This window comes from Chiloscyllium plagiosum, unplaced genomic scaffold (genome assembly GCF_037043375.1).
Source record: "Chiloscyllium plagiosum isolate Xiang-an unplaced genomic scaffold, Cpla_swu_hap1 HiC_scaffold_53Y, whole genome shotgun sequence".
NCBI classification, from domain to species: Eukaryota; Metazoa; Chordata; class Chondrichthyes; order Orectolobiformes; family Hemiscylliidae; genus Chiloscyllium; species Chiloscyllium plagiosum.
Window position 1 is genome coordinate 10,935,636 of NW_028270192.1, and position 21,904 is coordinate 10,957,539.

General features: G+C 43.2%; 1 long non-coding RNA gene across 1 annotated transcript; it reads left to right on the forward strand.

Moving 5' to 3' along the window:
- Positions 1-8,430: 8,430 nt before the first annotated feature.
- LOC148134609 (uncharacterized) lies at positions 8,431-20,984 on the forward strand. Its single transcript, XR_015755815.1, has 3 exons — positions 8,431-8,693; positions 17,526-17,631; positions 20,760-20,984. It is a non-coding gene; the product is annotated as an uncharacterized LOC148134609 (long non-coding RNA).
- The last annotated feature ends 920 nt before the right edge of the window (positions 20,985-21,904 follow it).

The following is a 21,904-nucleotide window of genomic DNA, read 5'->3' on the forward strand; positions in this document are numbered from 1 at the left end:
GAGCTTCCAGTTTCATTTACCGGAAGCATCTGGAGTCTCTGCAGTTGATCAAAGATATTTTGTCTCACTGTTGACCACTTGCCAGAAAGCCAACGTCAAACTATAACCAGTGCCTCGGCATAAATAAATCTACTCAGCAGCAATGCTACAGGAAATATTAATTTTCAGCTGTGCAACTTGGAGAACGGGTCCCTTCTCCCATTAAAACAAATACTCACAGAGTCTCAGTCACAACCGAAAAATCAACTTTTCACTGGAGGATCACTCCAGCACTCTATAAAATTGAGAAAAAAACAGATGGATAGCTGTTCATGAAGTCATGGAGAGAAATCTCTTAGAAACAGACCCTTCGGTCCAAACAGTCCATGGGCAACCATAATCCCAAATTAAACTCATCCCACCTGTATTGGCCCATATACTCCCAAACAGCTCGTATTCATGGACTTAACTAAAAGTCTTTTAAAAGTTATAACAGTATTCGTATCGAACTCTTCTTCTGGAAGATAAGTCCTCGCACGAACCATTCTCTGTGTAAAAGTTGCCGCTGATATCATTTTAAAATTTTTCTCCTCTCACCTTAAAAAAAGTTCTCTTCTCTTCACAAGTGCACCTCTTGTTCACAAACGCAATTAGACACCAGGGAACAGTGAATACCCTTTCTTCACGCCGCCACACCTTCCCCTTTGCCCTTTGTGAAAACGTTATTGTCAGTATTAAGTAAAATAAATATATTTTGTTTTCACTTTCTTATTTCATGTTGCTGATCTTGACTGAAAAAAGGGATATTGTTGTCAGCATTTCTGGGGGATAATGTGTGCATTAATTTTCATGTTAACTTAAATTTAATAAGTAAGTCAAGATGAGTTAAAATAACTCGAGAAACGACGATGAGAAACGGGTCATTAGGATTCTCAGGGTGCACCAACTGTTTGAATCATGATATAGTTCTGCCTACAGTTTTCCCATAAGCCAGTATTTAATAGCATTGGATATCATGTCTGTGTGGACAATGGATTTGTCCTTACACAATGATCCCGACTGTAATGGCTCCGCATTGCCGTTTGCACTATTTGCATCATATTTTGACGTGAATACAAGTACTTTCCACAGTTGCTGGTGAAGTGATAGTTTACACAATATCACTTAACGTTCATGAAACAAAACAGAAGAACAATGACAATTGAAACAAAAATTACGACATCCATGCAGACATACTCGTGGGCGCACACACTCATCTGATCACTTCATTACTGTCAGAATGGAAGTGTTTTCGAATGAGTCTCGGAGGATGCTGCTGAGACTGGAAGAAAGCAGTAATAACGAAATTCGGGTTCAGCTGGAGCTGTTCATTTGGAGCAGAGGAGGTTGAGGGATATTTTTCTTAAGAAACACTCAAATGTTATGCATGGATAAAATAGATGAGAAAAACCTCCTTAGCTTGGCTGGGGAGGGGGTGGGGCGGTGGCGAGTTCGATAACTAAGGTGCTTAGACACAAGTGATAGACAGCAAACTCACGGGGAAGATTCGGGAAATTCACAACCTGAAAGGATAGTAGATGCGGGAAAACTCAAATCATTAAAAATGACCTTCGCTATATACTTCATGTGCTATGACCTGAAGAGTTACGGATAATATACTATGAAGTGGGTGTAGGTGGGGAGCTTCTGTATTTACGTGGCACAGGCCTGATGGGCAAAGTGATCCCTCTCTGTCATTAAACATTTCTATTACTCTAAGTCCACTCTTCCTACTTTGTTGAATTCGAAGGCTGTAATTCATATGATTTATACGGGAAATGTTTCAAACTTTCATTTCAATGATATCCCAAATCAATAAACTCCACCCGACACTCTGTCTAGTGATGTGGAAATTAATAGTCCAGTTAATGATCCCAAATGCTGCCTGGCATAACATCCCTTTATTCAAATAATGATTTGGGGATGCCGGTGTTGGACTGGGGTTAGAAAGTGAAAAATTACACCACACCAGGTTATAGTTCAACAGGTTTATTTGGAAGCACTATCTTTTGGAGCGCTGCTCCTTCATCAGGTCGTTGTGGAGTACAAGATTGTAAGACACAGAATTTGCAGCAAAAGTTTACAATGTGAATGTAACTTTAAGAATGTTCTGCGATTTACATATGAAAGAACTGAAACCAACATGTTCATTCTAAAAGATGAGAAAATTAAGACAATCCAGTTAAATATTTAATTTACGTTTCTCATCTTTTAGAATGAACATGTTGGTTTCAGTTCTTTCATATGTAAATCATAGGACATTCTTAAAGTTACATTCTCAAGTGAACTTTAACAATTAGTGTCATGTCGGCCCAGATAATGCATTTAAGTTGTGAGGTGTCCTCTGTGAGACTGTCTGTGACACAATGTTCAGACTGATTCTGATCTAGAAAAAGAATTTACAGAATCTAACATAGATTCGTGCAGTTTTTGAGAAAAATAAAATGTAATTCTGCAAGTACATGTTCACCCGACAAATTTACTTGTGTGTGTGTGTGTGTGTGTGTTTGTGTTTGTGTGTGTATGGGGGGAGGTTATGAGCCTTCGTGTGAGCGTGTGCGTATGTGTGTGATTGTGAGTGTAAAGGGGTATAACTCTGTGAGAGGCTGCACGTCTGACCATGTGAGTGTGAGTGTATGAGAGAGAGATCTTGTGCATGAGAGGACCCACATGAGTGTATTTGTAGGATTGTGTGTGTGTATGTAGGAGCGTGTGTCTAGGAATGTGTGTGGCTGTGTATGTGTATGTGCATGCATCTGTATGTGTGTGCATGTCTTTATCTGGGTGTACGTCTGTTTGTGAGTGTGTGAATGGGAGAGGTGATGAGTGTGTGTGTGTAGTGCAGTGTGTAGTGTGACATGAACCCAAAGTCCCGTTTGAGGCCATCCCTCACAGGTACCGAACTTGGCTATCAGCCTCTGCTTGGCCACTTTGCTTTGGTGCCCATCACGGAGTTCACCTTGGAGGACGATCACACGAAGATCCAAGGTCGAATGTCCTGGACCACTGAAGGGTTCACCGTCTGGAAGGGAACACTCCTGTCTGTTAATTGTTGTGTGGTGTCCATTCATATGTTGCAGTAGCTTCTGCTCATTCCCGCCAAAGTACTATGCCGCATAGCATCCTTGCCTACAGTGTATGAGATAGACAATGTTGGATGAGTCACATGCGTGCCTGCCATGTACACACACAAAGAGAGAAAACCAGATACACACCCAGACACAGACACACACACACACACACACAGATACATATGTACACACACACTCCTACAGACCATCAAACATTCCTACAGATACACAATTTGAGGAAAGACATTCTGGCTATTGAGGGAGCGCAGCGTGGGTTCACGAGGTCAATTCCCAGAACGGCGGGACTATCTTGCGCTGAAGGATTGGAGCGACTGGGCTTGTATACGGTTGAGTTTAGAAGACTGAGAGGCGATCTGATTGAGATGTATAAGATCATTAAAGGATTGGACACTCTGGAGGCAGGAAGCATGTTTCCGCTGATGGGTGAGTCGAACCAGAGGACACAGTTTAAAAATACGGGGTAGGCCACTTAGAACAGAGTTGAGGAGAATCTTCTTCACCCAAAGAGTGGTGGGTGTATGGAATGCTCTGCCCCAGAAGGCTGTGGAGGCCAAGTCTCTGGATACTTTCAAGAAAGAGTTGGATAGAGCTCTTAAGGATAGTGGAATCAAGGTTATGGGGATAAGGCAAGAACAGGATACTGATTGAGGATGATCAGCCATGATCATAATGAATGGTTATGCTGGCTCGAAGGGCAGAATTGCCTACTCCTGCACCTATTGTCTATTGCCTGTTGTCTATTAATCACACGGGCTCTCTCATAACACAAGCTCTCTCTCATACGGTCACACGTACACTCCCACATTCACATGCATCCACTCACAGACTTATACCCCTTTCCACTCACACTCATACTTACACACATATGCACACTCTCCACCCCTCCGTGACACACACACACAGACACAACCACAAAGAAGTTTGTGAGTTGAAGTTGTACTTGCAGAATTAGATTTTATTTTGCTCAAAAATTGCCTGAATCCATGTAAGATTCTGTAAATCAGTTATTTTTTAAGATGAGAATCAGTTTTTTTTTAAAGATTAGAATCACTCTCATGGACAGTCTCGCACAGGGCACCTCACACCTTAACCGCATTATCTGGGCCGACATGATACCAATTGTTAAAGTTCACTTGAGAATGTAACTTTGAAAAGTTCGGCGATTTACATATGAAAACATTGAAACCAATATGATCATTCTAAAAGATGAGAGACTTAGCAAACAAGCCAGGTATTTTCATTACATAATTTCAATTATATCACACTGTAAAATTTTGCTTTAAATTCTGTGTCTTGCGATCTTATACTCCACAACCATCTGATAAAGGAGCTGCGCTCCGAAAACTAGTGCTTCCAAATAAGACTTGTTGGACTAAAACCTGGAGCTGTGTGATTTTTAAGTTTATTCAACTAAGGTCAATAAATTAAATTAACAAACTGAAAAGCACACTCCATACATTTAGGCAGATCAGACAGTTTCATGTCTCAGTAGACACAACTTAAAATTCAGAACATTGTAATGAAGAAAGATGAGCCCTCATAACATTGGAAATTATTTTGTTTGATAAAATAATCCATCGTAGACATGCTTAGAGTAATTCCTGCGAACCAACTTGTTTATTTTTTTTGCCGGGTAACACACGAGATGTTACTTTAATCCGATTGATGTGAACCATTTACACGTTTAAAGTTATTTGAAAACGTTCTTTACAACTGACATGCCAGCAAAGTTTAGAAATTATGGATCAAAATGGGCAGTTGTTTTTTTTTCGACTCAAGGAAGATCCATAGTGATAGTTTGCAGGTGGAAGTGTTTGGACCTGTGACCGCTTTCATTTATAGTTTTGACTAAGCTCTTGGTAAACAATGAACCGCTTCTCAAGTTGCTCTCACACGAACCTTCTAACCATTGGGATCCAGGAAGACGGTAATACAAAATTTATTAAGGACCGAGCGAGGTTTGCAGATGGGACGATGAGGTGACAATGACATTTCGCACAGGGATTTTTGACGTAATTAATTTAGCTAGGAAGGACACAGAAACACAAATTCATGTCTCTGTTTGCATTTCCATACACTATAAATTACTTTTCTATTATATTCTAAAATACTGGTGTCTTTGTCTGTTTGTAGTTAATACACCATGTCTTCTCCTGGGCTAAGATAGTTCCTTTATTTGTTGAATACAAGACTCTATCTAAAATACGCTGGACTTTCTCTCAGTAATGACCCAACTCGTGTCAGCTTATATCACTGGATGTGCTTTTTCAGCAATTCAATCTCTCCTTGATTTGGAGATGCTGGTGTTGGACTGTGATTTACAAGGTTAAAAATCACACAACACCAGGTTATAGTCCAATAGGTTCATTTGGAAGCACTAGCTTTCGGAGAGCTGCTCCTTCATTGGGTGGTTTTAGAGTATAAGACCATAAGACACAGAATTTATCGCAAAAGTTTGCAGTGTGACCTAACTGAAATTATATTTTGAAAAAGACCTGGATTGTTTGTTAAGTCTCTCATATTTTAGAATGAACATGTTGGTGTCAGTTTCGTTTTGGGTGGCATGGTGGCACAGTGGTTAGCACTGCTGCCTTACAATATAATGAGACCCGAGTTCAATCCCTGTCGCTGTGGACTGGGACTACTGTTCACTAGAGTCATCAAGTCATAGAGTTACGCAGTTCTAAACCAGACTTTTCGGTTCAACTCATTCATGCTGAACAGTTATCTGAACCTAATTCGCCCCATATGCCAGCACTTACCCCATATCTCTCTGAAACCTTCGTACTCATGTAACCACCGAGATTCTTTTTAAATGTTGCAATTGGACCAGCCTCCACTATTTCCTCTGGCAGCTCAATCCATGCACGTACCACCCTCTGCGTAAAACCTTGTTCCCTTAGGACCCTTCTATATCTTACCCCTCTCACCTTAAATCTATGCCCAGTAGTTTGGGACTCCCAAACACCAGGGAAAATCCCTTGTCTATTTATCGTGTCCATGTTCATCATTATTTTACAAACTTCTATAAGATCACCCCTAAGCTTCCAACTCTTCGGGGAAAACAGCCCCAGAAAATTTATCCCCACTCCCCAGAATCTGTGTGTCTCCCTACACCCGACATTCCCCTCCCCACTTCACGGAGTCTGCATGTCTCCTCATTCCCACACCCAAGGCTCTGCGTGTCTCCCTCCCCCCCCCAACACCACAGTCCCACTCCCACAGTCTGAGTGACTCCCTCCCCCCACGTCCCCATTTCCAGTCCCCAGAGTTCCAGTTTCTCCCACACAGCACACCCCATTCCCACTCCCCAGAGTCTGTGCCTCTCCCTCCCCACACCACCATTCCAACTCCCAGAGTCTGTGTGTCTTCCGCCATCCACGCCTCCATTCCCCGTCCCAAGAGTTTGAGTTTCTCCAAATCCCACACCACAACCCACTCCCAGAGTCTGTGTGTCTCCCTACCCCTCACACCCCCACCCCTACTCCCCAGAGTCGATATGTGTCTCTCACCCCACGACCCAAACTACACTCCCCGAATCTGCATGGCTCCCTCCCCCGAACTCACACCAATCCCCGTTACCAGAATCTGTATGGCTTCCCCCCACACCACAATCACACTCCCAGGGACTGAGGGCCTCTCTCTCTGCACGTCTCCATTTCCAGTTCCCAGATTTCGAGTTTCTCCAACACCGCACACCCCATCCCCACTCCCAGAGTCTCTGTGTCTCACTTCATCCCCACAACCCCATCCCCACGCCCCAAGTCCGTGCATCTCCCTCCCCAACACCCCCATCCCCACTCCCAGAGTCTCTGTGTTTATCTCCCCTCACGCCACCATCCCCACTCCCAAGATCTGTGAGTCTCCCTCCCTCCATAGCCCCATCTCAACTCCTAGAGCCTTTGTGTCTCCCCGCCCCCCAATGCCCCATCCCCACTCCCAGAGTCTGTGTGTCTCCCTTCATCCCCACATCCCCATCCCCACTCCGCAAGTCTGTGCATCTCCCTCCCACCACACCTCCATCCCCACTCCCAGAGTCTATTGTCATAATCCCCCTACATCTCCATCCTCACTCCCAGAGTCTGTGTGTGTCTCACCCCCATCTTTACTCCCAGAGTCCATGTAACTCCCTCCCCTACACCCCAACCCCACTCCACAGAATCTGTGCGTCTCTTCACCCATACTCATCCCCACTTCCACAGTCTGTGTATATCCCTCCTGCAACATCTCCATTCCCCTCGCAGAGTCTATGTGTCTCCCTCTCCCTCACACACCCATCCCCACTCCGCAGTCTGTGTGTCTCCCTCCTGCAACACCTCCATCCCCACTCCCAAAGTCTGTACTTCTCCCCACTCCCACACTCCCATCCCCACAACCTGAGACTGTGTGTCTACCTCCCTTTACATCCCCATCCCCGCTGCCACAGACTGTGTCGCCCTCCCCTTACACCTCCATCCCCACTCTCAGAGTCTCTGTGTTTATCTCCCCTCACACCCCCATCTCCACTCCCAAGGTCTGTGAGTCTCCCTCCCTCCATATCCCCATCGCCACTCCTAGCGTCTGTGTGTCTCCCTGCTCCCCAATGCCCCATCTCCACTCCCCAGGTTTCTCTGTCCCCCTCCACCCCCCATACCCCCATCCCCACTCCCAGAGTCTGTGTGCTCCCCTTTACCCCACAACCCCATCCCCACTCCGCAGAGTGTGTTTAACACCCTCCCCACACACCTCAATCCTGACTCCCAAAGACTGTGTCTCCCTCTCACCCCACACTGCCATTTGCACTCCCGGAGTCTGTGTGTCTCCCTGGCCCCCACATCTCCATCCCCACTCCCTAGAGTTTGTCGTCTCCCTCCACACCTCCCCACACTGCTGGGGAGATGATGGCTGCAGAATATAGAATCTAAAACTGATTTTAAAAAACTTTATATCATAAGAAAAAGTAACAAAAAGTGCAAGATCAGAATTATTAAAAGGTACAGTCGAAGTGTTCCAGATTTTGAGAATTGAATGATCTTGTTAGAGGGTTTGGAGATTCGTCCAACAACGTCCTGGAATCGGACTGTTAAACCGAGTTCGACAGGTTGATTTGTAAATGTTACTTCAACGTGATTGCCCCATGAACCTGTTACCAGATATAGGCCACATTGGCAGATGTTTCCTCAGACTGTTTCCCCTGGGTTTTTATTTTCTGATCAGAAGTGAAATGTGTGGCACACAGAAACAGGAAGTTTTGTGTCAGCTGAGAATGACACACGGGGCAACAATTCCCTGTTATCAATGCAAGCAGTCTTCCTGCCTGTGAGGGTGAACGCACACTGACAGCATCAAAACCAAATAGGCAGATTACAGTTGGTTTCAACATTGTATTCAATTCCATTCCCAGGTTCCAGAATAAAACAGAAAGCACCCAAGATTATATTAGCTAAAGTACATTAACTGTCAGCCGAGAGTTATCACTGGGCGAAACATGCCAAAGGACAATTATTAGTTCCATTTGCAATTCTCTGTTTAAACACGGAAATCTTTCGCAAACTTCGGCGATATCTCAGGTCAAAGGCAAGGAGAGTTTGCATCAATGCACAGGTATTTCTACCTTGTACCTATCTTCAGTCATATTTTGCTGTTCTCTTTTTGTTTTCATTCATGTAAGATATCAAGAAGCAATATAAGATTTTAGTTAGTGAATAACAGGTATTTCTAAGAGAAAGAGGAGAGATTAAGCGCTTCTGGTGTTACGCCACGAGATTTGATTAAATAATGACCCGAGGCAGTAGCGATCTTGTTGCGAATTTTCTCTTTGTTCTGAGGTCACAAACAGTGGGCTAAGACTAGTATTATTTAATTAAATAAGGACAACTATGACGAAGGACAACAAACAGAACTAATTAAAATGAGTTGGTAAATCATTCAAAGGAATAAAAAATAACGGTGTGCTAATTATTAACGCCAAAAACGAGATTCCTGGATAGAATGTTGTTTCCCTGGAGCTCGGGTCAGGGATGTCACCGATCGGTTGCAGAGCATTCTGAAAGTGGAGCGTGAACAGCCAGCTATCGTGGTGCATATAGGCACCAATGATATAAGTAAAAATTGTGATGAGGTCCTGAAAGCAGAACTGAGGGAGACAAGAGAGAAGTTAAAGATGAGGACCTCGAAGGTAGTGATCTCAGGATTGCTACAAACCCCACGTAATGGCCAGGATAGAAATGAAAGAATAGGCAGGATGAACACGTGGCTTGAGAGATGGCGATGGAGGGAGAGGTTCCGATTTGTCGGACATTGGGGCCAGATCTCGGAAAGGTAGGACTATTACAAATTCAGGTCTACACCTGAACCAGCCAGAAACTAATGTCCTTTGGGGAGCTTTTGTTACTGCTGGTGAGGAGGCTTGAAACTAATGTGACAGGGGCTGGGAACAACAAGAGAAGACGAGTAGACAGTGATGGAGACTGCAGACTGTAAGGATCATGAAGCTACCATTACCAAGGGGCAGAGTAGGCAGAGAGCAAATGAACGCAAGAGAACTGGCAGTTTGAAGGGCACACACTTTAATGCAAGGAGTATAGTGAGTAAGGCAGAAGAACGTAGGGCTTGGATTGGTGCCTGGGAGTATGACGTTATTGCGATCAACGAGACTTGGTTGAAGAAAGGGCATGCTTGTCGACTAAATGTTCCAGGATATAGATAATTGAGACAGGACAGGGAGGGAAGTAAAAATTGCGGGCGGGGGGTGGGGGAGGGGAAGGAGTTGCTTTGCTGGCCAGGGATGATATCACGTTTGTGCTAAAGGAGGACTTGAGCAGTGAGGCATTATGGGTAGAGCTGAGGAATACGAAGTGTGCAATTTCATTTTTGGGGCTGAACTACAGGCTCCCCAACAGTGACCGTGAGGTAGAAGAACAAATAAGTAAACAGATCATGGAAAAATGTAGAGACAACAGGTTGATGGCGAAGAGAAATTTTAATTTTCCCCACATTGACTGGGATACACTTAGTGACAGAGGTCTGGATGGGCCACAATTTGAAGGAGCATCCAGTAAAGTTTTCTAGAGCAGTATGTCAATAGTCCAACGCGGGAAGAGGCCATATTGGACCTGATGTTGGGGAAAGATCCAGGCCAGGTGGTAGCCGTTCCAGTGGGGGATTTCTCTGGGAACAGTGACCACAATTCTGTAAGTTCTAAAGTACTGGTAGACAAAGATGAGAGTTGCCCTCAGAGAAGAGTACTAAACTTGGCCAATGCCAATTATATCAAAACTCGGCAGGGGCTGTGAAATGTGGATTGGGAGTCGATATTTGAAGGGAAGTCCTCATTTGACATGTGGGAGGCTTTCAAAGATAAGTTGAAGATAGTGCAGGACAGGCATGTCCCTTTGAAAACAAGGGATAGGAAACGCAAGATTCGTGAACCTTGGGAGACAGGAGTAATTGTGCGACTAGCCAAGAGAAAAAAGGAAGTGTACATAAAGTTCAGGCAACTAAGAACGGAATGGGCCTTGGTGGAATATCAGGAGAGTAGAACCAATCTTCAATGAGGAATGAAGTGGGCTAAAAGGGGTCATGAAATAACTTTAGTGAACAGAATTAAGGAAAATCCCAAGGTATTTATTCATATATTAGAAACAAAAGGGTAACTATAGAAAGTGTTGGTCCTCTAAAGGATAAGGAAGGAAGGTTGTGTGTTGAACCTGAGAAAATGGGTGAGATTCTCAATGATTACTGTGCATCAGTGTTCACTGAGGAGACGGACATGTTGAATGTTGAGGTTAGAGATAGAAGCTTGTTTACTCTGGATCACATTGACATTAGGGGGGAAGATGCGTTGGGTAGCCTAAATGGTGTTAAGGTGGATAAAGCACCAGGAGAGGAGGGATCTATCCCAGGTTGTTGAGGGAAGTGAGAGAATAGCTGGGGCCCTGACAGATATCTTGGCAGCATCCTTAAACACAGGTGAGGTGCTGGTGGACTGGAGGGTTGCTCATGTTGTTTCCTCTGCACAAGAAGGGTTGTAGGGATATTCCAGACCAGTGAGCTTGATGTCAGTGCTGGGAAAATTGCTATGTTTGTACTGAGGGATGAAATCCATTTATCTTTGGAAAGGAATGGGATTATCAGTGATAGACAATGTGGTTTTGTGTGGGGGAGATTGTGCCTTACCAATTTAATAGAGTTGTTGAGGAAGTGACCAAATTGATAGATGAAGGAAAGGCTGTAGATGTCATATACATGGACTTTAGTAAGGAGTTTGATCAGTTTTCCAATGGTAAACTAATGGTGAAAGTGAAGTCACATGGTGTGCATGGTGTTCTAGTTAGGTGGATAAAGAACTGGTTGAGCAACAGGAGACAGGGAGCAATAGTTGAAGGAAGCTTCTCGAAATGGAGAAAGTTGGTCAGTGGTGTTCCACAGTGATCAGTGCTGGGGCCACTGTTGTTTGTGATATACAAAATGATCTGGAAGAGGGCATTGCTGTTCCGATCAGTAAGTTTGCAAATGACTGGAAGATTGGTGGAGTAGCCGAAAGCATAGGGGACTGTCAAAGAATACAGAAGAATACAGTTAGACTGGAGAGTTGGGTGGAGATGTGACAGTTGGAGTTTAATCCAGGCAAATGTGAGGTGATGCATTTTGGGAAGTCTAATTCTAGAACAAACAATACTGAAAACGGAAGAGTCTTGGGGAAAATTGATGATCAGGGAGATTTGGGAGTTAGGTCCATTGTACCCTGAAGCTGGCTGCACAGGTGGATAGAGTTGTCAAGAAGGCATATAATTTGCTTGTCTTCATCGGATGGGGCATTGAGTATAAAAGCTGGTATGTCTTATTACAATTGTACAAAACTTTGGTTCGGCCGTGTTTAGAATGCAGTGTACAGTTCTAGTCGCCACATTGCCAAAAGGACGTGGACACTTTGTAAAGGGTGCAGAGAAGGTTTACGAGGATGTTGCCAGGTGGAATAGGTTGAAGTTGTTTTCATTAGAGAACAGAAGATCGGGGGGGGGGGGTGGGGTCGGTACCTGATTGTGGTCTACAAAATCATGGAATGTGCACTCACGGTGGATAGAGATAAGCTTTTTCCCAGGGTGAGGGATTCAATAACGAGAGTTGACGCATTCAAGGTGAGAGGTGAAAAGGTTAAGGGGGATACACGCGGGAAGTCCTTTACACAGAATGTGTTCGGTGCCTGGAAGGCGTTGCCAGCAGAGATAGTAAAGGCAGGCACGGTAGATTCATTTACGGTGGGTCTGAACAGATACATGAGTAGGACACAGATTCTTAGGAATTGAGCGATAGGTTTAGATCGTGAATTTGGATCAGCACAGGCTTGGAGGGCAGAAGGGCCTGTTCCTGGGCTGTTAATTTACTTTGTTCATTGTTCTTCCTTGTGTAGTAATGGACATTAAAGTAGATATTTCAGAATATGCCGCAGAGATCATTTCTGCAGCGTAAGAAAACAAAACCCAAAGAAAACAATCACAATCCATGTTTCAAAATAAAATACCGGCACTAAACTGAGTATAAATCTATATTATTGCACACTGATAGGGGCTAGTCCAGAAGATTTGACAGATATAGGAAAGTGGAAGAATATAAGTTTAATAAAGAAACAAGTATCAGACTAAAAGTTAGGGTTAGCTAGTTAGATTAAATAGACAGAGATATTACTGACATGTTTTAAAATATAATTAACAATATGGACGTTGGTGTTGTGGACATTGAGTCAGTGAAACTAGCAACAAAAAGGAAATGATCAATTCATTGTATAGGTACATTGCGACAGTCCTCCACATCAGAAATAGGTGGAAAATCAGGAAAACCAAAGAAGGTTGAGATAGAATTAAAATTACAATCGCCAGTGAAGCGTTCCTGATAAAATAGTTGAAGCCCAGATAGGGGTTCAACTTCATGCTCGGAAAATTAACAGAAAAGTGACCCGCAAAATGTTTCATGCATTAGTTTTTAGTTTCCAAAATCAGGGAATGTTCTATGAGATTGGAAAATTGTCAATTGAAATCCTTCATTAAAAGGGGGAGATACAGAAAGCAGAAGCTACTTGACAGTTAAGTCAGCTTCTTGCATAAGGAGTAAAATAGAAACTATTATCAGGAACGGTCAAGTTAATCAGATGGAATCAATGTGACTTTGTAATGGAAAAATCATGCCTGCAGTTCATTGCAGATTTCTGACAAATTTCAGCGTGTGCAGTTGATAAAGGAGTAGCAGTTCATGTAATGTATTCAGATACAGGAGTCATTGAAACATAAAAATATTGACCACGAGTAGGCTATACACATCACCAAGCTTGTCCTGTGATTCAATACAATCAGGGCTAATAAAAGGCCAATGAACTTTCACAGCACTGCCTCTATGGTGATAATAGCTTTCCAGACATAAGGAAAACTTAATTGCACACCGTTCACCAATTATGGTCTACCCAAACTGCTATGCAACTAAAGCAAAGCTTCATTGCTCCAGTGTTCAAATTATCTTGTAGTAAGGGCTCACATTCTATCAATCTTCCAAATGTGCATTGAGTAAAGGGTCACATCAAACATTTTTTCTGGTGGATAATTAAACAACTCATCGGAGGGGTAGGCTCCACAGATATTTCTATCGTCCCTGATGGAGAGCACAACATATCAGTGTAAAAGTTAAGGCTGAAGCATTCACAGCAATCTATCGTCAGAAGTGCCAATTTTACGATCCATCTCGGCTTCGTCCAATTATCAGCAATATTGCAGATATATGTTTTCAGCCAATTCGCTTCTCTCCACGTGATAACAAGATACTCTGGGGAGCACTGCTTACTCAAACATTATGTAGCCGACAAAAATACTGATGGCTTGAGCGAGGCAAACACTTCCAGTGTAGCTGCAACACTGGCAAAAATCCGACAGTGTGTGAAATAGTTGAAAAGTGTGGTGCTGGAAAAGCGCAGCAGGTCATGCAGCATCCGAGGAGCAGGAGAATCGACGTTTTGGACATAAGCCCTTCTTCAGGAATCAGGACTCCTGAAAAGGGCTTATGCCCAAAATGTCGATTCTTCTGCTCCTCGGATGCTGCCTCGCCTGCTGCACTTTTCCAGCACCACACTTTTCAACTCTGGTCTCCAGCATCTGCAGTCCTCACTTTCTCCCAGTGTAGGAAATAGGCAAGGCACGTCTTGAGCACAGAAAACAGGACAATCCAAACTGACAAATTTCTGCTCCCATGCTCAGTCATGAGTTGGGTCTGTGAAAATGCCATCAACAGAGCAATCAAGCAGCACTGGCTCAGCAATAACCTGCTCAGTGACATGAAATGTGGGTTTCACAAGCTCCACTCAGCTCCTGACCGAATTCCACACTTGTTTTAAGCATTGACAAAGAACTGAGTTCCTGAAGTGTGGGCAGAGCGACAGCACTTGACGTAAAGGTCACATTCGCCCGAGATTGATATTACTGGGCCCGACGAGAACTGGAATCAGTGAGTATCAGGTGACAAACTCTCTACTGCCTAGAGTCGCACCTCGTACATTGAAAGATGGATCTGATTGTTGGAGGTCAATCGTCTCTGCTCAAGGATATCTCCATTAGAGTTCCTGAAGGAAGTATCCTTGGCCGAAGCATCTTCAGCTGTGTCATCAATCATCTTCCTGTCATCATAAGACCAGAATTGAAATCTGCGCAGATGATAGCACTTTTTATGACACCTCGTACATGGAAGCAGTCCACATTCAAATGTAACAATATAAGGACAATATCCGGAATTGGACTGACGAGTGGCATTGACATAACTTCCAGACAATAAGAGATAATCTAGCAGAACGCCTTGACATTCAATGGTGTTACCATCATTGAACCCCCCCCCCCCCCCCCCACCCCCCAACCCCATCCCTACTATCAACATGCTAGGTTTTATCGTTAACTAGAAACTGAACTCGACATTCCATATAAGCACAACGGTTAGAAGAGGAGGCCAGAGGCTAGGAATTCTGTGGCAACTAATTCATCCTCCTGACCCCCAAAGCTAATTGACTCTCTAAAAGGCAGAAGTTTGGAGTGTGATGGCACAACTCCCCACTTGACTGGATGGGTGCAGCTTCAGCTACACTCAAGAAGCTTGACATCATCCAGGACAAAGCATCCCACCTCAGTAGTAGCCCTCTCACAAGCACACATTGCTTCCAAATCTGATACTCAGTACAATCAGTATTCAGTATATAAAAAATACACTGCAGTAATTGACCAACATCCTAAGACAGTACCTTCCCATGACCACTTCCATCTCGAAGGACAAGAGCAGCAGATATATGAGAACAGCAATACTTGTAAGCTCATCTCTAAACCACTCAGCATCCTGACATGGAAATATTTCATCGATCCTTCACTGTGACTGGATCAAAACTCCAGGAATTCCCTTCTTAAGAACATTTTGGACCGCAGCATTTCAGAAAGGCAGATTATTTTGATCTTCTGAAGGACACCTACTGATGGGTAATAGCGCTCACTGTGTCGCGTAGGTCAGTTACAAAAAAAGATCCTTGAAGTGAACATATCAGTTCAATAAAGTGGTTAAGCAGGCATTATGAATACTTGATAAGCAATCGAAAGATCTAGACTCAGAGTTCAATCTCTACCATGGTAGCTTCAATTCATTGAAGGATATGAAATGAAAATTCTGGTGTAATGAACGATGATCATGGACCTTCCAAAGTTCTCAAGCAAGTTCCATGGCTCATACTGTCCTTCAGGGGACGCCTGCCCTTCCGGCCTGATCTTCCCACCCGATTCAACAATAAGGTGCTTGTTCCTTGCATGTGACGAACGTGACTCAGAAGCTAAACATTTGTATTAAAGCTTCTTCAGAAAGTGGAACCATAATTAGTCTAGCAAGATAGCAGACTTTCGAAAAGATAGCTGACGACAACATTGGGATATGTGACTAACATTTTCATATTTCAACCAAGAACTCAACACGTGCAAATTATGGGGGAGCATGGAAATCTGAAAGGAAAACAGAACAGAAATTTGGGAATTATGTACCAGGTGAATCAGGTTCTGCAGCCAGAGCATCAGATACAGATTTTAGATTGAGTATTGGATGCAAAGTCTCCTGTGATGCTGCCAGCATTTCATTCCAATATTTATTCGTGATATAAAGTGTCAGATTTATTGCATTTCTGTTTGTGAGAGCTTTCTCACTGCATTCCCAACATTAGGATCAGAGTGGTAATATCACTGGAAGAGTATTTCAAACTCCAGTTGGACTTTGAGTGGACAGTAGGTGGAATACACCATTTGCCAAGGGGAAATTTGAATTCAAAGTAATCCTGGAATCAGGGAAAAAAGTGGTGACAAGGTAACCACAGTCAATGGAAAAATACTAAAACAGCTGGTTTACTAATCACCATTAGAAAATCCGTCTATCGCCTTGACCTCATCAGCCAACATCATGGATGGTACTGTGGCTCAGTTGTTAGCACAGCTGCCTCACAGCGCCAGGGTCCTGTGTTCGATTTCCCCCCTCCTTCTGTTTGGAGTTTGCACATTCTCCCTGTGTCTGCGTGGGTTTCCTCCCACAAACCAAATTGGCCATGCCAACTTGCCCACAGTGTTACGTGCCATAGTCAGGGGTAAGAAAGGGTAGGGAGATGGGTTTCTCTTCGGAGGGGCGGCCTGGACTTGTTGGGCCAAAGGCCCTGCTTCCACACTGCAGAGAATCTAATCATCAGAATCCGCACCCACTGTCAGGTAATTGATGATTTCTGAAGTGGCACAGTGTGTAATTAGGGAGAGGGTCCCATCGATGACTGAACCAGCAACATCAACATGTTATGAAAGATTAAAAGAAAATATAAGCGTGACTAAACCTCGCAACAACAACATCGATTAGATGAAATTGCTGTGGCGGTTCTTGATTTCATTTCAACTATTTTATATGAATATTCTAAAACGCACTTTGAGCTATGTTGCATTGTTGGAAATTTTACTGTATAAAAGGACGACAATATAAATCAATGTTCAAAGTGGATCCATTTGGAGAGAAATGTTTCATTGCATGAACTTCCAGAATTCAAATATTAAGCTAAATTCAAATGTTAAATTATGTTCATCTTCCAGATATAAATAATATCTGTAGCAATCGATAGTCATGAAATTTGCATTCACTTCTGCAAACTGTCAACATTCTTCAAATAAACTTGGTTTGATTTGAAACTTATCATTTGAAACTCCGTTCATCTGGCTTTACTGTCAACAACTCTGCTTTGAAACCAGTGAAACGTTTATGTAAATAAACACAGAAATAGAACTCTCAGAATAGATGACAGAACAACAAAACCCCAGGTTATATTTCCCCACAAGCACAGCACACAAATAATGTCAAATATGCAAATAAAACAACGGATTTTTAAAAAGTATTATTCATTTGTAGGACCTAGGCATCTCTTGGCTGGCTGGCATTGATCCCTAATTGCCCTCGAGAAGGTGATGGTCAGCTGCCTTCTTGAATCGCTGTTGTGGATTGACCCATTATGCCGGTAAGCAGGGAATTTCCATACTAATTGATGTTAGTCCCTTTAAATATACAAGTTGTCTGATTCTAAAAATCACAGTGATATCAATTTCCAAGTTTAGTCCAAAAAAAACTACAATTTCGAGATTGATTGGTACAGCTAACGTTTCTTTCTCTGTCTCTCTTTCGCTTTTCCACTCCTGCCTTCCCCCATTTTTTATATCTGATGCCGTGTTTTGCATTTCCACAATCAGACAATGTTTTCTTAAATAACATGAAGTCAACGCCTTGCCAATATATTGGCTCATAGAGTCATAGCGATGTCCAGCGTGGAAACAGACCCTTTTGTCAGACTCGTCCATGCAGACCAAATATCCCAACCCAATCTAATCCCAACTGCCAGCACCCGACCCATATCCCTCCAAACCCTTCCTGTAAATCTATGCAGATGCATTTTAAATGTTGCAATTGTACTTGCCTCCACCACTTCCTGTGGCAGCTCATTCCATACACGTACCACCCTCTGTGTGAAAATGTTGTCCCTGAGGTCTCTTTTACATCTTTCCCCGCACACCCTCAACCTACGCCATCTAGTGCTGGACTCCCCCACCCAGGGAAAAGACTTTCTCTATTTATCTTATCTATGCCCCTCATGATTTTATAAAACTCGATGAGGTCACCCCTCAGCCTCTGACGCTCCAGGGAGAACAGCCATAACCTATTCAATCTCTCCCTGTAGCACAAATCCTCCAATTCTAGCAACATTCTTGTAAATCCTTTTTGAACCTTTTTCAAGTTTCACAATATCCTTCCCAAAGGACAGAGACCAGAATTGCATTAAATATTCCCTAATCAATGTCCTGTACAGCTGCAACGTGACCTCCCAACTCCTGTACTCAATACTCTTACCAATAAAGGAAAGTATACCAATCGCCTTCTTCACAATCCTATCGATTTGCGACTCTGCTTTCATGGAGCTATGAAACTGCACTCCAAGGTCTCTTTGTTCAGCAACGCTCTCTAAGACCTTACCATTAAGTGTATAAGACCTGCTATGATTTGTTTTCCCAAAATGCAGCACTTTGCATTTATCTGAATTAAAATCCATCTGCCACTTCTCAACCTATTGGCCCATCTGATCAAGATCCCATTGAAATCTGAGATAAGCGTCTTCATTGTCCACTACAAATCCAATATTGTTGTCATTTGCAAACTTACTAACTATACCTCTTATGCTCGCATCCAATTCATTTATATCAATGATGAAAAGTAGTGGATCCAACACCGATCCTTGTGGCACTCCACTGGTCACAGGCCTCCAGTCTGAAAAACAACCCTCTACCACCACCCTCTGTCTTCTACCTTTGAGCCAGTTCTGTATCCATATGGTCAGTTCTGCCTCTATTCTGTGAGATCTCACCTTGCTAACCAATCTCCCTTGGGGAGCCTTGTTGAACGCCTTACTGAATTCCATATAGATCACATCCACTGCTCTCATCTCATCAATCCTCTTGGTAACTTCTTCAAAAAACTCAATCAAGTTTGTGAGACATGACTTCCCACGCACAAAGCCATGTTGACGATCCCGAATCAGTCCTTACCTTTCCAAATACATGTACATCCTGTCACTCATAATTCCCTCCAAAACCCTTCCCACCACCAACGTCACGCGCACTGGTCTATAGTTCCCTGGCTTGTCCTTACCGTTTCTTAAACAGTGGATCCACATCAGCCAACCTCCAGTCTCCTCGCACCTCACCTGTGACTCCTGATTACACAAGTACCTCAGCAAGGGGACCAGCAATCACTTCCTTAGCGTCCCATAGAGTTCTAACCTACACATGATCAGGTCCTGGGGAGTTATCCACTTTTATGTGTTTCAAGGTCAATTATGAGGAACCGGAAGCGGGCGATTTTGTCAATGGAGTTTTGTCTTCTATTCAATGACGTTGTGGTTGGACTGATAATCCTCACCTCCGCTTTTCAACCTTTTCCCAATCAGCACTGATTCCATTAAAGATTCAAAATCTGCCCAGTTACATTTGAAAGTACCCAATGGCCCAAACTCGGTGTCCTGTAGTAAAGAATTCTACAGATTCACTTCATTTTGGGAGAAGAATTTCTCTTCTGCCTTAAACCTGTGACCTCTAAGCCAGAGATTACACTCCCTGGTCCTGAAATCTCCCAAAAGTGGAAACAACATTTCTGCATTTGAAGCACCATGTTTCCTGAAATTTCAGAATGTCACCACTGAATAATCTATGTTCCAATTGGTACAAGCTCAAACTACTCAATCTCTGTTCTCAAGACAGTCCCTCCATCCTCAAGATCAGTCTATTGAACCTCATGTGGATTGCCTCGGATTCCAGAGTATCTTTCCTTTAATACGAGTCCCACAATAGTTGACAGTATTCAGCTGTGATATGACGAGAGCTTCTTCTAAGTTTTAACAAAACTTACAGTCATACAGTTATACAGCACGGAAGCAGATCCTTCGTTCCAACTCATCTGTGCTGAACTAATATCCCAATTTGACCGAGTATCATATGTCAAACAGGTGACCCATATTTCTCTAAATGTTTCCTTCTCGTACACACACCCAGCTGCCTTTTAAATTTTAAAGTTATACACTCCTCCACCACTTCCTTTAGCAGATTTTTCTGTGTATACACCACCATCTATGTGAAAACGTTACCCTTCAGGACCTTTTCCAACGTTTCTCCTCTCGCCATAATCCTCTGTCTTATACTTTTGGACTCCCCAACACTCTGAAAAAGACCTTGGCTATTCATCATAGCAATGCCCCTCATGATTTCTGGATCTTGTTCAGACCAACCCTCAGCCCCCTTTCCTCGTGCTGCAGGGAAAAGAAAATCCCCAGACTATTCAGGGTCACCTTAGAGATTAAACGCAGAGAGTTTGTTTCTGGGAAAGCACTGCGAGTCAGGCAGCATCCGAGGAGCAGGATATTCGACGTTTCGGGCAAAAGCCCTTCATGAGGAATGGACGCAGGGAGCCTCCAGGTGGGTAAGTGGAGCTCAGTCCATGGGATGATCATCCATGGTCTTGTTGAACAGAGGAGCAAGCTCGTAGGTTCAGATGGCTGAATCCTTCTCACATTTCTTATGTTCTGGTATTGTTTTGTTTTTACAGACCTCCAATCCAAAAGACAAACTCCACGACCACAAAATAAAAATCAAAACAACTGCAGATGTCGTGTATCTGAAACAAAAGAAAACGGAAATTGTGGAAAAACTCAGAGGCTCTGGCAGCATCTGTGGAGAGAAAGCTCAACTCTCCATGGTGTCCTCGTTTTCCTTTGGAACCAATTTACGTAATGCCACCATATTAGCCAATCTCCAATTTTCCAGCACCTCATCCATGAATATCAATGATACAAATATCTCAGCAAGGGGCTCAGGAATCTCCTCCTAAGCTTCCCACTAAGTTCTGGGAAATACCTGATCAGATCTCATGGATTTCAGAGATTTCTCTCTGTTTTTGGTTTCTAGACATGCAGTGCCTCCTCTACTCTGAGATGAACTCTTTTTAAGGCATCGCTATGTATTTCCCAAATTCCTTAGTTTCCATACACCTATTAATGCAAAATATTTGCTCAGTGTCTCATCCATCTCTTGTGTCTCACACATAGACAGCTATGTTGGTCTTTAAGCGGCTGCATTGTCTCCTTGGTTATTTTTGTACCCTTACTGCATTAATGGAATCGTTTGGGATTTTCGTTAACTCTTTTTGACAAAATGACTTCATGCCCATTTTTGACCCTCGTGATTTCCGACTGCCCTTATATCCTTTTCCGGATTCACTCGATCCCAGATGTCCACACCTGATATATATATCTCCTATTTCTTGACCAGAGTCTTGATTTCTCTTGTCATACTGCTTTCCCTGCACCGACGAGATTTGCCCTTCACACAAACAGGAACATACCATCACTGAACTCTCATGATCTCATGTTTAAGTGCTTCCCAATTCCCAACCGTCCCTTTTCCAGCGAATAGCCCGCTATCTCCACCCCAACCAGATTTTCAAAGTTCCTGTCAGACACCGTCAAACCTGGCCTCACTCCACTTTGAAACATTCATTTTTTTAATCAATTCTACCCTTTTTCATAACGGTTTTCAAACTAATACAATTACGATTACTTGCTCCGACGTCTGCCCCCCAGGCCATCTCCCCCCAGGCCTGCACCGTTTCGCAACAGAATTTTAAGCATTCCACAACCTCTAGTAGGTGCTTCCATATATTGAATACGAAATTTTCCTTGCATAAACCTCATC